General features: G+C 38.3%; 1 protein-coding gene across 2 annotated transcripts in view; it reads right to left on the reverse strand.

Annotated features, from left to right (window-relative positions):
* Window positions 1–17,393, reverse strand: part of STK24 (serine/threonine kinase 24) — a 51,596-nt gene extending 34,203 nt beyond the window's left edge. Inside the window, exons 1-2 of one of the 2 annotated variants that reach the window (XM_041478252.1) lie at window positions 17,232–17,393; window positions 5,736–5,966 (exon numbers count right to left, since the gene is read on the reverse strand). The gene's annotated coding sequence lies outside the window, so the exon portion shown is untranslated. Of the gene's footprint in view, window positions 1–5,735; window positions 5,967–16,842; window positions 16,920–17,231 lie in introns of those variants that run through there. The other variant, XM_041478253.1, reaches the window with a different exon arrangement.

The raw sequence follows: 17,393 nt of genomic DNA on the forward strand, positions 1-17,393 counted from the left end.
TTCCTATATACACACTGAGTCACTTCCAACCTTCTCTTGAAAAAACAAAACCTAGCATGAACTTCAGGCATCCTCCGGAATACAGGCTTCCCAAACCTTAAACTGTTCCCGAAATGCTCTTTACTTTCTGAGTATCACTGATCCTGTGTATACCAAAGCCCTAACCAACACCACAAGACTTGCTACGGCTCAGCCACAGCACTGATTACCTCACATCGATCTGATTACCAAAAATAAAACCGCACATTAATTTCAGAATTACCACATTTCATAAATAATTTTTTGTTCTTGCAGGAGTTCATTTGCCAGAACTCACTGTACTACAGAATTCAGTTAATTAAACTTCATAAAGGCACTTTTTTTTTTAAATTAGGGTAGACTGTGTCACTCATAAAAGTTAACCAGAAGCTATTTTCTGTGTTCTTGCTGTCTACAGAAACACCAGCTTGACTTTCAGCAGTAGGTATAGTACATCCTAGACATGAAATAAAAAGCCATGCAGGTCTTATGTAACATAAAGCCTAAAGTTGAAATTATTGGCAGCTATCCTTTATGAACCTTCTATCACTGTTTTCTATATATTTTTTTTTTTTTAATTCTTAAAACACATTTATAAAATGGGAAGCTGTCTGTGTGAATTAAAGGGGGAAATATACTGTAAGTCTTATTCTTCTTGGGTCACTAAATTTAACAGTTCAAAAGAGGGTATTCTCTGAAGCTCCAAAGTGTGCTAGAAAAAATATATTTGGAGGATGAAGAAACAAGCTTAGAGACAGTAATATTTTTTAAAATACATACTACAAAACTAGGTCAATACCAGTTTGATATCATTTGCACCTAGTTACAATGGATGATGGAACTACTTATAAATTATCTGCTCTGCCATTACACACATATGTACAGAAGTCTAAGATGAAGAAATGAAAGAATTTTTAACATATACATACACATAAACACATCAATCTCAGCTTTTGACCATATACACTTATTAACCTAAGTTTGAAGTGTAATGTACATATACATATATGAAAAAACGTCAAAGGTCTTTAACCTTCAATGTTTTAAATATAAACACAAATTAATATGCTCATATATTTCTAAATAACAAAACAAGATCAAGACATATAAAAACACTATTAAGTTATAATAAAGCCATCCTTAAAGTTATTAACAAAACTGAAGAAACATTACCAGAGAGACACCTGAATCTTGAAAATAAAACCAATTTCAAACAACAAGGACAGGAGAAACAGCCATAAAACCCAATTTAGCTAAACTCTTGAAAAAATGGTGAAGCAGAATAAGATGCAAAAAGCAGAGTTGACAAGTTTCTAGACAGAAAAAGTTTTAGAATAAGTAGCATAGCAATACTTCCTAAGAGTTCCAACTCCGCAAAACTCAGAAGAGACAGCAAATTTCAGCAAAATTTATAAGAAATTTTTTAAAAACTAACAAAACAAAAAGAATCCCTAATCCATTACAAGGAAGAATGTGGATGCTGTTAAGCTAAAATCTAAAGAAGTAAACAGATCCAGAGAAGTTTCTTTAATTAATTCTGTAAGGATCTTAAAAGAACTACTATTCTTCTATCCTTGGAGCATTTAATCAGATCACAGAGGAACAGATGAACATTTCATTTGGAAGACAGCAAGAACTATTAACACAGGTTTTTAACACACCATGGCAGACAAGGAATGGCAATCCCTGTAGATATCTGCAACCATGTAAACCATGGAACTGTAATTTACTTGAAGAGCAACACTGCAGTTACTTAGTATATTCTACAGACAAAAGACCTTTCTTCCCAATAGAATGGGAACATTAAGATGTATTTAAAAAAGCAATGCCCTTAGAAAAAGGCATTTCCATTTCTGTTTTATATAAATACATCTTAATTTCTGACAAAAAGGTGTACCACAAAATAAATTTATATTCAGAATGACAACCTAAACTGGTACCATTTCACTATTGCTTTTGCTCTATTTGCATGAACTCTGATCACAGCAACTGCACATAAACCTCCAAAAACAGATGCACAGAACAAAGTCTGGAAGGAATGCAAGACTCGCTTTATGGGAGGAATAAGTTGCTTCTTATTTAAGACTCATTGTGCTAAAGCAATAATATTTCATATGAACAGATATGGCTTCGTTTTTGGATATAAAAGAAGAATTTGCTATAAACACACTTCCAAAATATTCAAATAGGATATACAGAGAATTGCAGAGTAAGAAAATTTAACAAGGCTTTTGGGTATATCACACTATTCTAGGTAGAACCTAAAAACTAACCAGTGTTTTTTAAAAAGTTACTAGAACAAAGAAACTTTCATTAACTCATTAAATTGTAATAGTTATTTCAAGCTGTCCTGCCATGCATATCATGTAGAAGGCAACAAGAGCTTGAAAAGCTCTTCTCACATCATCTCAAGACAGCAAGAGGCCTCAGGCAAGCACAGTGGTATTATATAAGCCTTCTAAAATTTCTAGCAACAGGTTCCTGTACACACTGGCATACAAAATCACCTAGCTTAAAGGAAGAAGGTGTGGAGTAATGTAGAATGAAGAACAATATAAAGATTTCTCAAAAACAGATTATTTGGTTTACTAAAAAATAAACAAAAAAACTCAAGCCCAAAACAATCTGCCTACTTAGAGAAAGGATAGCAATTCCAAAAACAATTTCAATCTGTCTGCCAAAATAATTAATAGAAAATCAAATTAAGAGTTCCCTACAAACAGTAACTCTTTCCATCTAACATCCATCAGAAACATGGTCAACATGCATGAGACCGCACAGACTAGAGAATGATAACTGGTGAAGTGGCAGGCAATATAAACTGAGATCCTATTGTTTTCCTACTTGCTTACTTCAAAGAAGTTTGTTCTGTGACAAGACATTATTATCTTTCTTGTAATTATTGCTAAACTGTCCAATCACAGAAGAAATACTGTCTCCTAATCACTCAACACATGGAAAATTAATGTATTGAACATTCTCAGTGACGGATTATCTGCACTGTCAGAAACAGAGCTAAAACATGGTCAGACCCTTAGAACTACATATGGCAATCCTGGCTTCCAAACACAATAGAAACCTGCAGCAAATAAACTTTGATTTCTAGCCAAGAATATGAACCAATTCATTTAAATATTAATATAATCCCTTTTGTGTGTGTGTGTATATATATGTGATGACAATATCTCTACCTGATAACAAGACCTTACTCTTATTTTAGAAAGCAAATAGAACTGCAAAACGTTTCTTTTGCACAGATTCTACCACTTATCAGGAACACCTAGTAACCACCACATATTAATTTTTAACAGCATAAAGAAATCAGCTTTTTGTTTTGAAGACCAAAAGTCCTACAGTAGCAAGTGTCTTACAAACAACACACATTCACAAAGAACTGAAGCAATGAGTACGTGAGTAGCTTCACATTCTACTAACCGTAGAAAGAGCTGTACTTCACCGCAAAAGTAACTGAGTCACACACAGCCACTATTGGTCCTGTATCTTGGAATGCTGACACAAGCTGAAAAACTCACAGGCTACTACACTGAACAGAAAAAACGGATTTAGAAGGTATCAGACGGTCCCCCTCACAACAATGAGCACAAGAATCCCTATTAACCCTTCAAGCCAGCCAAACTCATTCAGGGTACAGAGCCCTACAATCTTCTTTCACTTTCCACTAGGAAAAGCAACCACTGTCATAACACCTTCAAAAAACATCAACATTCACTTAGTTCAAATTTGAACACTGGATTTTCTTTTTCAGCCTTATTGTATTTATACACATCTTTAAAACTAATAAGAGGTTTTCCCATCAGACTTTTTCTTATATTCTGTTTCTTATCCTGTAAGAGCTAACACCCCTTGCTGGTTTCTCATGTAGGCACAAACAACAACAAGGGTAATAGGAACCATCACATTCAATATCAGGGCTCTGGAGATGAGGGTCTGGAGGCCCAGGTAGTCTTTTCCTTAATTATGCCACTTTGGGTAAATGATGAGAGGAGAAGTAGATGGATTTACAAAGTAAACTGGCTGCACCACTGGCGCTGGCAACAAGTTTTTGGTTTAGGACTCTGCTGATTGGAGAGATAGAACCCACCTCATGAAACAGGTCACATAAGCCTGTGCCAACAGAATGGCCAACCTGGTAAAGTGAGCTTTGAACTAGAAGTGGGAGAAGAGGAAAGGACTGTGTCACAGACATTCCCTTGCATCCCCAATTGATCCACACACAAATACCTCTGTGAAGTGCTGGCACACCAATGAAGGCAGTAGAGGGAACAAGCAGCAGGAATTTGAGATCTCTGTGCAGTTACAAGGCTTTGATCTTATTGCAATTACCAAGACATGATTGGACAGCTCACACAGCTGGAATGTCACAGGGAAGGGCTACAACTGTTTAGAGCAAACAGACCAGGAAGGCACAGTGGTGCAGCTGCCATACTTCATTTAACTATCAGTCCTTGACAGTGTAATTTCAAAAGCAGTGGTAGAAGCCATGAGGAAAACTTTATCCAATTTACTGTGCTCAATTAACTACCTTCTGATGCTTCTGAGATCAAACCCATACCTAACACAGAAGTCCAGCTCTGGTAACAGGTTATCAGGTCTAAAAACCATTACCAAAGCCCTTCACTGATAAGATATACAAGCAAACTGGTTCAGAGCACAAGGAAGAAAGGAAAAACTGTCTCTCATTTGAGTAACGCATATCCCAGATCCAGAAAAAGTCCTTTTTTCTTTGGAAATCAACTGGTAATCACACAAATACAGAGAGAAAGCAGGGTCCCCCTTTCAGAACCTTCATGTCTTTGCAGATAAATAGAATACTTCTACAAAAGCAAAAGCAGACTGAATAAAGTATTTTCTGCCTACTTCTTACTTCAAATCCTGCCAAGACAACAATCTCTTATCTAGATTCTTATCTCACTCTCATAAAAGAAAGAGCTGTTGAGACGGGAACAAAGTGTGCCCAAGGAATAAAGTAATACCAAAAGCTTCCAGATACTTCCACTACCTTAAAGATGCAATAAATCATTACATCCATCCAATTAAAAACAATTACAAAAAAAGAAAACCTTAACAAAAGAGCAAACTATCTGGCACACTTCAAACCAAATCCTGACAATAATAATAATGTGGCAGTGGGAGGAAAGGGAAACAGATTCACAAGACATTTAACAGAAACCCCTTCCATTATTAGCTTCACTTATGTATAACGTGCAAAATTATTTACTTTCAGATTTTAATTTTTAAATCACTCAGATGAAGGCTGAGTTCAGTCTCCTCAGAAGAATAACCTAAGAGCTTAGAATGATCAGGGATCAAACCTTGACAAAAAATTTCAAGCTTCACAAAACAGCTGATACTAATTGCTTTTAGTGTTTTGATAATTCAAATGCAGACTTAGGTTGAATTTTCTGAATTTAAATTAACTAATATTAAGAGAATCTAAACATATTAGAGCTCAACAAACTCATGTTATTTAAAGGGGTTTTTGTACAGAAATAGCAATAGACGTGCATTTTTTCTTATTAGATTCTGTCACTTCACAAAATACAGTAACGCATTCTTTCTTTAGAGTTGAAAGGACAAAAATATATTTTTCGTCGACTGAGGTTTGACAAACCTCACCAATAAAAACAGGCACAACTGGACAGCCTGGAAAGGAATTACCTGTAAAATCAAATCACCACCATCTGTGAGTATCTTACCTTTAAATAGGATCCATAATATTTAGTTACATATGGACTGTCACACTGACTCAACACCGTGATTTCTTGCTGGATGTCTTCTATTTCATCTTCTGCTTCTTCTAGGTCAATAATTTTTATAGCAACAACTTTCTGAGTCCGATTGTCAATTCCTTTAAAAACTTCACCAAAAGACCCCTTACCAATTCTCTCCAGTTTCGTAAACAGTTCTTCTGGATCTGCCTTCAGAGTCTGTTAAAAAGAAATATAAAAAGACAAGTTGCTCAGTATTTGTAGCAAAATATGGTTTTTTAAAGGCAACAAATGCTTCAAATTCTGCATATTCCTATTTATCTAGCTACCTTTTTCTACCTCCATATAATTGTCTAAATTATGCTCTAAATCCCTTATATGCACACACTGATATGTTTCTATTTTGCTGTACATAAAGAACAAATTTAACACTGTCCATGTGTCAGGGTTTTATCCTATTTGGCAACAGAAAATAGTGCCATCTCAATTTCTCTTTCTTTGCCAATAGAGTATCCAGAAAGGAAGATCATTACAAAGATTTTGTTTTTATTAAAAGCAAATAGATCAAACACCACTACCCATAAAAGTAAGCCTTTAGTCTAACCTTTTCTCTGTAAATTGGCTCTCTCCTAGATCCCAGAATCCCTCTTTCATATTTTTCTCATATCTCATCCTGCCAAGGATTTCATTCACCTTCTTCAGTGCACAGAGCACTATTTCCTTTTGTTTGTGTGACAAACAATCCTCTTCAATTTTCTCTTACTAAGGATCACCTGCAAGAACAGCCATGCTTCCTCCCTCTCCCTGATGCCACAGTCTTCTCAATCAGGATTTATCTTTTTCTTCGTCTCTCAGTTGTGTAAAGTCATTCACTCCTAGAAAACATCCTGTTCCCAGCTTTCTTGATTTGAGCAGTCACACAAAAGCCACAAGTGCTCACCTAAACATGCAAATGTAGGACTGAGGTGGACCACACCACCACATTTGCTTTTTCTCCACTATTAAGTATTCAGTTCACTATTGCTTCTCACTTTCAGTGCACAGATGGTAAGTTCCACAGTATACCTTCTAATCTAACAGCATGGAGTCTCACTAGCTAACAAAAAATACATACATTACAACTACAGAGGGGTTGGACTGTATGACCTTTAATGAGCTCTTCCAATCCAAACTTTTCTATGATTAAACTGAAAAAGTCATAAATAGAGGTAATAGTCATAAAATTAAGACAGGACAGGATTATTTAGAATCTGGTCCTTAAAAAATAAAATTAATACTTCAAAAGACTTCAGACATTTGTATTTTAAAAGGATGACACTCATGCTAGCAAAGTGAAAATACATAGTTCATACAGAAAAAGGCTCATACAAGAAGAATTCAGTAATGCCTAAATAAACATAAAACCACAGGTTTATGCTTAGCTGAACTGTGTAGTAGCATGAAGAGGGAAATGAGAATTTCTAGGTGACCACTGACAAGCACTGAAACAACATTTTCTTTAACAATTGAATTTAGCTTATAAAGCACCTCCCATCTACACTTTTCTGCTCTCACATCTCAAAGTTACATAATTAACCCATACAGCTGCAAGAGGAAGATAGCCTAGAACACAGATTCTCCAGAGGTATCTAAATTTCACAGCTGAAAGAAGTGTTTTGAGGACCAGGTAGCTGGGACTGACTGAACCCAAAGATAAACCCATTGGTTCTCAAAGCACTTTATCATCATCTGGCACAAACTGGGCGTTCAACTTTTAGTACTTTAAAGTCAGCTGTAAGACATCGCAGCTTTCAGATAATCATTCCAGGAACACATCACTTGTGAGATCAGCCCAAAGCAAAAACACTCTAAGTGTACCTACTGCATGACTTCAGCAGCCCCAAGAAATTCCCCCTGCTTTACATCTTACTGATCCATCCTTTTATCCAAAGTCAATTTTGGGAAGCAAACAGAAGGGCATAGGGTTATATCACCCTCTTGCCATTAAAGGAATGGAGCAAAAGATCCACATCCCTTCCACCAAAAGCAGCTTGTTCCTCCGTTAATTTCAATGTAAAGAGAACAATATACTATTACACACTATTAACTATTACATAATATATCTATATATATATATATTTATGTATCTCACACTTAAGAAACCAGATGAGGGCACTTCATGTTTTCCCACAGTCATCCCTGAGGTGCACAGTAACCCATACCAACACTTCCAGAGACACAATTTCTAAGAGATCACTAAACTACAAACCAAATGGTGCTTACAGGTTCTTCTCATGCCTCACAGAATGCTCTGCTCTCAATATTCAAACCAGTCTTCTCTGAGAACTCTCCATGAATAAAAATAACCTTAACACCAGCATCAGATGTTTTCCCTTGTGGAAAACAATTATCTGTCTACACTTTCATACATCCTGTGCTAGAATTTGAGATGATGTGCTGTAGAGAGCTGTGCACGCCTAATCCAACCACACAAGCCTTCTAGTTCCTTTCACTAGCCACAGGAATCTGAGCATTACATCATCACAAAGGCATCTGGGTAAACCACAAACCAATCCCAGTTGCAGCTGCCTAAAACATTCCATGTTTCACCTCCTGAGACTAAAAAGCCAGCACTGCTCAGTTGCAGTGCACTGCAGTTGTTCATATGGAGAAAATGCAAGAGCTACCTGCCAGCAGCTTTTTTAAGTTCTGCTGGCTGTATGTATACACCCCCTATTTTCCCTCTTCCCCTCAACAATCTATGACTATCGTATATTAAAGCTCCTTGTTTCAGAGCACCGCAGTCTTCAGAGACTTTCAGGAACCTCACAGCTTCTTTTCTACAGTGTCAAGCTCCTGGGATTCTGGTGTTAGGCTGGCAGTTCTAAAAGACAACTGTAAAACAGAATTGACAATTACAGAAAAGTGAGGAAGATAACTTGCTGGAAGATCAAAGAAGAAGGGAACAACTATTAGCTTAAATTTTTATAATCAAAATTTTGCAGCCATTTTGAAATGTTAATTGTTCAATAATAACTTAATGGGATCAAAATCATTATCAATAATGAAGCTTCCTGTGAAATGAATTAAACATCTTAATCCTAATTATTAAACAAACAAACCCTTCCTTCCCAGTTCACAACTTTTGTAAATTCATTCCTTTGTTCTAAAATGTAACAGTTGCCATTCCTGAATATTCTTCTGAGCAACAGGAGGTAACAGTTGCTTCAAAAAACCCAAACAACACCCTCTTGCTCTGTAAGAAAGGTCTCAGTTTTCTTCTCAGAACACCAGGTGTTTGAAGTGAGAGCCTTAAACCACTGGCAACCTGTGTTTTTGCAAGAACTAAGAGCTGGTTTCTTTAATGACCTGCTGTCTTTCAAAAAATATAGAGATCAGGTCTCCAGATACTTAATGAACTGCTTGAATCTGAAAGTGCATGAGTGGTCAATTCCCACCCTTTTTTCCAAAAATCACATCTGGAAAGGTTTCTTGCCAAATTTGATTTTGCTTGGTTTTCTAAATACTTCCAACAGAGACAAAATAAACAAATAGCTTTATAAATACTCTCTCTACACAACCACACAGAGAAAATTACTTCCACAGACAGTGTCACTATAGTTTTGCTGATTCTATTCTTTGCAAACTTTTACTAAGCACAGAGTTTATTCTTACTAATATTAAAATAATGGAAGCTGATAAAAGAACTTTCATGTAATGGAGCCCATCAAATATTGCTAGAAACCACAGATGAGAACATCAATATCTGCTGCAAATGGGTAAAGCTGATCACCTTGATAAAGAACTAAATTTCTACCACTACAACATTTTTTTCAAAGCTTATCACAAAATACATACAAATCAAAAACAAGTTATGGAGCATTCAGATTGAATGATTCCGGAACTTTTGATTTACACAGACACTTGAATTACTTTGGTTTTTATTTCAAATAGTTTTTCACACTTCTGAACACAAACTGCAACCATCTTGTCTCACAGTCCAGCTTGTTCAGCCATGCAGAACAAAGTCCTTTTCACCATAAGCAAAGCCACCATTCATCCAATAATTTGAGTAATCTCTCTGTACTTGTTCCACATTAGATTCATTACTTTTGACCTTAATCAGCCAGAAAAACATACTCCATTTAAAATTAACTCTTCTTAGTACCTAACAACACTGTTGCCTACTTCTACAGAATAAAAATAGTCCAATACATTCTCAGATCCTATTTGTTCAATTTGGTCTCATTGCTCAGCTGCAGCCAACTAAACCAAATCACCTCCTCCTAATGCTCAGTATTTCCAACTAATGAGCTGCCAGACTTTTGCAAAGTCTCTCTCAGCTCTTTGTAGCACTCATGACAAGCTGCACTTTATGCTCTTTTGTTCAATAATTCCAATCCCCAGGGTTGCACAGTTCTTCAGCACTGCCTCTCACATATAACAGGTGCCTTTAAATTTTGTCTTTTTCAGGCGTTGCCTTTTTCTATGCAAAGGTCACTTTTCAGTCAGCAATTGACAGGAACAGTCCTGGAGGAACCAGCAGTGTCACCCACTCTGACACCACCTCTGCAGTACCCTCTTCACACTCAGGATTACATACATCTTGCAAAATATTTATTTTTATGAATCCCTAATTCTCATCCACACTAACTGTCCCTCAAACCTCAATAGAAAATGTCACTGTAATTTAAACTAGTTACATCCAACTTTATCCATAACATTCTGAGAGAAGATAGAGCTTTGAGGCATTTTCCACATCTCACTCCACTTCTTATTTCTAACCTCTTTTTATGAAGAGTTGTTCCAGTTAGTCTAGAAAGCATTAAAAATATTTCTCTTTAACTTACAAGAATTATAAAGCAACTCCATAATTCAAGTTCCTAAGCTTTACTGTGCAACTGATTGTACTTGCAGATCTGTTACGTCTATTTGCAGCTTGTTTGAAATAGACAATCATCTTTTAACATCTCATTTTGTACACTTTTCATTTCACCAAATCAATTTCCCATTTTTCAGTCCAATTCTCATTCCTTATCAAGACTAAACCCAAGATATGATAATCTGAAGAGGCTCAGAGATTTCTGGGGATTGTTTAGCATGGAAAAGAGAAGCCTGGGCAGCTGGAAGTTTTACTGTGTGTAACTACATTCCATATTTCTCACTTTCCATCTCCAATACTATAATTATTCAATTCAGACACATGCTACCATAAGGAAATCGTGTTTTTCTGGGAGAAATACAATATGCCAAAAATACGGAGAATTAGCAATAGCGATACTTTTAACTCTCGAGAAAAAGGATCAACTGCCATACATTTTGCTGTGAAACTTCAACGGGTTGAAACAGGGGAGAGAGGAAGCAAAAAATAAAGCTGTAAACCTTGTAACTCAAACACTGAAGGTAAAAACATTTAGCATGAATCACTATGGCCTACTAATACTCATATTTGTCACACAGTTAACTCTCTTGTTCTGATTTCTACCTATAATGAAACAGGGTGTAAGCAAGTTAGCCTATCATAAAAGTATTCCTCAGCCCTTGTATAACTCTCTTTACACTTATTTTCAAGGAAGGTGCACTTATCTTACATTCAGAACACAAAATATTCAATTCCTTATCAGTAACACAAATATGCAAAGCATGCTTCCAAATTTCTAATTAACCAATACCATTTTCTGGGTGCAATGTGGCCTGCACAAATCAGTCTGAAACTTTCTGATATTTTTCATTCAGAAAACTGCTTAGTGTAGACCCCTAAGAGTTTAATTCCAAAATAAATAGTTACCTAACTGTAGCCTGCTTCCAGAAAACATATTTAATTTGAATTTTTTCTGAGTTTTTAGCACAACATCACAAAAAACTTTCATAATGCCGTACCTGACTTCCTCCCTTCCATCCATTACACTTCTAAACTCTAAATTACTTCAATTAAAAATCCCTCCATGCCTTGGGCACACAGTGAAAACAACACGCCAGTATCAGCAGTATGTACAATATAGCAATGAAACACATGATGCATTTTAGACACCAAGAGAAAGATAGCTAAGGAAAAATGTCCCAAAAACAGTTTTAGAATAATGTCTCTCACTTGTTTACACTTGCTAAAAAGCTAAAACTTCCTTGATGAAAATCACTCTTAATTAGTTAAGCTACTGATAAAAAGAAAAATAAAAAAGTAGCTCTTTAGGGAAAACCCCATCATTATGACAAATGGCTGAATAAAGAATGCTAATAGAGGCAATTAGAAAGTTATGTTGCATTAATACTACTTGAGAAAAATAAGAAAAATAGTGAATTTCAGGTTCTACAGCAATCCCGTAATTTGAGGGGAGACTCCTCTTGCACCCATTGTATCTGACAGAAAACCCAGATGTCTGTCTCAAGAAGCTGCCAAGCAGAGCAACTATGAATACAATAAATTCTCCTGATTCAAGCCTCACTTTTTATCAAGTTACACTGCAGAAGGCTCTTAGTTCTATACTAATATACAACAGCACAGTCTGACATTTGTGCATACCTGCACATAGAAATTTACCCAGATCAACAAAGAATTTACAAGTAAAAACAGTTTTGGTTATAAAGCTGCATCCACACAAATTATAATGTTTCAGGCACACAGAGCATCTGTGTTCTAAATTAAACGGTACTCCACAAAAGGCGGATCATCATAAAAGCAATAACCAGATCAAAACTAATCACAGTCATAGGGCACCAGGTTGGAAGGGATCTCAAGGAAAACCTGGTCCAACCTTTCTGGTCCAAAAACACAGTCTAGACAAGGCAGCCCAACAGGCAAGACTTAAAATTTTGAGTCCAGCATTGGGGAACCCACCATCTCCTCAAGAAGATCATTCCAATGGCTGACTGTCCTAATTGTGAAGAATTTTCCTTTTGTGTCCAATCAGAACCCTCCCCAGGTGTAATTTGTACCTCTCATCCCTCATCTTTCCATGGGATTCCTAGTAAAAAGGGAGTCTCCTTCTTCTCTTCAGATACCTTTTAAATACAGGAACATAGTGATAAGGTCTCCTGGGCCATCCTTTCTCAAGGCTAAACACATCCAGCTCAGTCCTCCCATGTGAAAGGCTTCCCAGTCCTCCAGTTATCTTTGTGGCTCTTCTCTTGATCCTCTCCAGCTGTCCACGTTATTTTTTGTACAGAAGGGACCAAATTATTATAGGATGGATGCAGTATTTTTTATTATTATTAATTTATATTCAATGCCTTGTTGACTTTGTCCATCAGTGTTTTGTGCATCTTCTATTCCCCTTCCCATCCCACCCACAAGAAAGGGAGTATGAGAAGAATTTAAGCAAATTTTGAAAATGCAGCCAAGATAATTTTCTACTTCAGAAACACAAAAGATGCCACTATGTAACAGCTGACATCAGAGCTTTGTACACCACTCCTAGCACAAGGCCCGGTATTTAAATGTGTCTGCTGCATCAGTAGCCTTTTGTCTCTCTGGGGAACAAAGATGCCAGCTGGCTAAGAGGGTACCCTACACACACATGAAACTTGCCACAACACAGGGCCAGTGTGGCTGGTCTGTGAGGACACCTGAAGGACACAATCGCCGTAAGCCGCATCTATTTACCTGTTCTGGAAGGCCACACAATGGAAATAGGTTTTCCTGACTCTCAAACAGCTCCATACATCTCTTACACAGCGCTGAAACAGCCTTTGACTACAGAGTGAGAAGATGCCCACTTCTTTTTCACCAAATAAAACTCTTCTGTCCTGGAACCCGAGGGCTGGGCTTGTAATATGTCACAGAACCATGACATCTGTATTCAGGCTATTTTAAAACTGATTAGCCAAGATCATAACAATCCAAGGATCTGTCCAGTATTTAGGTGCTGTAAGTTACTGCAAGGTTTTGTCAAACTGTAACATAAACAGTAACAGTGAGCACAAACTCGAAAAGGAAAAGGAAAAGGAAAAGGAAAAGGAAAAGGAAAAGGAAAAGGAAAAGGAAAAGGAAAAGGAAAAGGAAAAGGAAAAGGAAAAGGAAAAGGAAAAGGAAAAGGAAAAGGAAAAGGAAAAGGAAAAGGAAAAGGAAAAGGAAAAGGAAAAGGAAAAGGAAAAGGAAAAGGAAAAGGAAAAGGAAAGAAACTGGGGAAAGCTAAAAAGCTAATCTCCTACACAGAAGCTGCAAATGGAAAGCGGGAGAAGCTAAGTGGCCTTTCCACAGTGCCTTTGATTTAGCAACACAATATTTTGCAGTTACCAAACACAGAGCTCACACGGGAAGTACTTAAAACAGTTTATTGTAAAAGGAGAATGAGTTACAATAAGGAACACGGTAATACCTATAGTGTGTAACTACGAAAGAACAGCCATGCCAGATCAGAACAATGGATCCTCTAGGCCAGGACACTTTTCCTACAATAGTCAAAAATTAACATCTTGGGAACAGCGCAGAAATAGACAAGTAAACAGCAGCATTTCCCAAAACACCCTCCCAGTCTCCAGCAAACTGACACTTCAGACACTTTCTGTGCCCAAAATGGTGCCTTCATGCTTAAAAACCTTTTCTGTTCATTTGTCAAGTTCCCACTTAAATTTAGTTAAACTTCTAGCATTTCTTGAAGCAACACAGCTTGAATGTCAACGCTTATTTACATTTTGCATTAAGAACCTGCAGCTCTTGTACTGAAAATACAATGAAGAATGAATAAAAATAACTTACTGCATAAACATTGTTATTGCCACAAAAACAACTGAAAAGGGAGGAAGATAAAAAAAGGGATTTATCACACAGAAGAGGCTTGTCTTAAAGATGATGGAATTTTAAAGCACCACAGGAATTTATTACCATAAATTTATAAACACAGTACTTGATTTAAAGTACAGCTTCCTGAAAGAAGCTCCAGAAGCTTACCACAGCCTTAAAATGCAGGCCAGTCTAAAAAATCAAGGTCGTATACATACACTTACTCCGAGCCAGTCTTGCAGGAATCTCACACATTTACAGGCAAACACTCTGCCCAGGCCACTTCCACAAGGCATGAAGAAGCAAGACAACACATCCTCAGTTTAGTCATAATGCAGCTTCACCCTGCACACTCAAACTCATATCTATACAGAGCCCTCAAAACAACAACAGCAAAAACTTTGAGTCCAAACTTAAACTGCACACACAGAAATTTAGGTCAAAACCCAACTCTGTTTTTATTCAGGTTACAACATGCCCACTGTGCAGCAGACAGCAAATCTCAGGTTTTGACAACCTTCCAGCACCATCCTACATTTCCTCCACAGTTTTTCATTCCTTTGGCTCACTCTCTACCCACTCATTTTATGCATCACTCTTCAAACATCGATCAGACATCTTACTTAGGGAGAAATACATCAATCCTTTATTCCTCTGCTCTACTGACACTAACATGCTGACGCCAAACAGCATTAATAAAGTGATGTCCCTCCAAGTAATTTTTTGGGGCCAAGAAGTTACCCTGCTCACACAAGCACAATGGCTGCTCTCTTGTGTGAGCACAGCAAAGAATGTCAGAGAAAGCTGCACAACTTGTCACTGACACTGCTTGCATCGTTTGTGGCAGAAGCTGGTAGGTGGGGAGGAGGGATCACACTACAGAAAAAGAAGAGATAGTCCCGTGATTTAGGAAATTTAATTATAACCCAGAGAACTAAGCTCTATTCCTCTCTTCTACACAACAAAAAAGTCCCAAATCTTTTTCTTATCTTAGCAGATGTCACACATTGTATGCACTTTACTCTTTGAACATTTATTTGGAAGTAAAGTCAAAGAGAATCGTGTACTGAAAACAGACCGCTAGAAAACTGCTATATATTCTGACAGAATGGAAATGGATATAGACATCTTGAACTGGGCACAGACAATTAGTAAGCAGCATTCACATTACTCACAGATTTTATGCCTTTACCTATCAGCAGATCTCCAGTTTGGTGTTCTGGGGATTTTCTTTAGACCATGAAAATTCACACTTGAGCAACTCTCATAGTAATAGAATAAAAATCATGAAAAAAACCCACTATTTTGAATAAAACTATTTGAAGCAAAGTCCCAAATTACATAGACTAACAAGAACCCTGAAGATCCACACATTTAGTACAGCTAACAGTACTACAAAGCAAATAATAAATCAAGTCAATAAAAAGCAGAGGTCCTTGAATCATGCAGTGACATACATCATCAGTACATGCATACTGATGGAATAATCTTCATTCCCTCCCTTCCAAGCAGCTACAAATCTGATTTTTAAATGCTAAAGTGTTATAGGTTTTGTCTCAAAGTAGGTAGTTGTCTTATTTCTAATATGTCTCAAAGGAATAAAAAAAAGCCCAAACAATATCCATAGCCAACCAAGAAACCCTCATTCCTCTGTCTCTGGCAATCAGCAAACTGCTCATATTTGGAAGGTGAACTTGAACTCTCAACAGCAGGACCTACACAGCAATAAATTAATTAGCTCAGAGAGTGGGCCTACATAGGCTACGGGGCATCCGGTACTATGTATGAGCACATAATTCATGCTATGCCTAAGCATGTAACATTTTCAATTCAAATCCTCAGATTTTGGAAAGAAAAGAGATTCATGACTTAGAATCCTGACTCACAATAAAACAAACCACGGTAAATCAATATTTAAACCAAATTATGCACAGACACTTTCAATCCAGAGAACAAATTTGAGAGAGACTCTTACATGTCATTCAGAAGTTATTCCTTTGGAGATAAGGACAAGAAAGTTTCTAATCAGATGTGGGAAATATTACAGTAACAACACACAGATACCAATGACCTTAATGTTTTCCTGGCAGCAGCTTCCATTCAAACCAAGAAAAACGAGGTGTGTGTGGGGGGGAGGCTCAGACTGAGCCAGCTCAGCCAGCACAAAAACGCACTAGGTTATTTCAAATATATAGTTAAGACACAGAACGAGCAAATTCCACCGCATAACAACAGCAGCTGACCAACTCTCGGAATCAAACACAGGAGCCAAACACGATCCCCGAGCACCCACCACGGAGCAGCACCACAGACATGGACACTGCAGCATGCGTTGAAGGTCAACATTTCCAGGCCCTGCTTGTACGGACTGGTTGTACGTATGCTTCCCCTACGCACCTCAAACTAACGGGGCCGAAAATCGCCCACTGAGCCGCGGCTGCCTTCAGGAATTAAAACACCGAGAAGAACTCCCGGCCGGGGGAGGGGGCCACCCGCTCCGCTCCGCACGCCCGCAGCGACAGAGCGGCTGCCGAGCACGGATGGAGGGCGGCGGAGGCAGGCAGGGACCGCCGGGCGGAGGGACCTCGCTGGGCTCCACGCCAGGCGCTGACAGCACCTTTCGTCTCCATCCCGCTCCTCTGCCCCCAGCCCAGCCCCTGCGGCCGAGCCAGGGCCAAGAGACGCTTTTTCCCCTCGCCCTGTCCCCCCAGCCCCGGGAATTCCCCCTTGACACCCAGCCCGGCCCGGGGTGCGTGTCCGTGCCTGCCCTTGGGGCAGCCGCTCACCTGCATCCCCGGCAGCCCCGCCTGCACGGGGGAGTGAGCCATGGCGGCGGCGGCGAGGGAGGCTGGGAGGCAGCCGGGTCTCCTCAGGCGGCTCCAGGACACAGAGCTGAGCTCATCTCCACGCTCTCTCACACACAGCACCGCCGTCCTCCTCCTCCTCCT

Source organism: Pyrgilauda ruficollis, unplaced genomic scaffold (assembly GCF_017590135.1).
Source record: "Pyrgilauda ruficollis isolate IOZ18807 unplaced genomic scaffold, ASM1759013v1 scaffold44, whole genome shotgun sequence".
NCBI classification, from domain to species: Eukaryota; Metazoa; Chordata; class Aves; order Passeriformes; family Passeridae; genus Pyrgilauda; species Pyrgilauda ruficollis.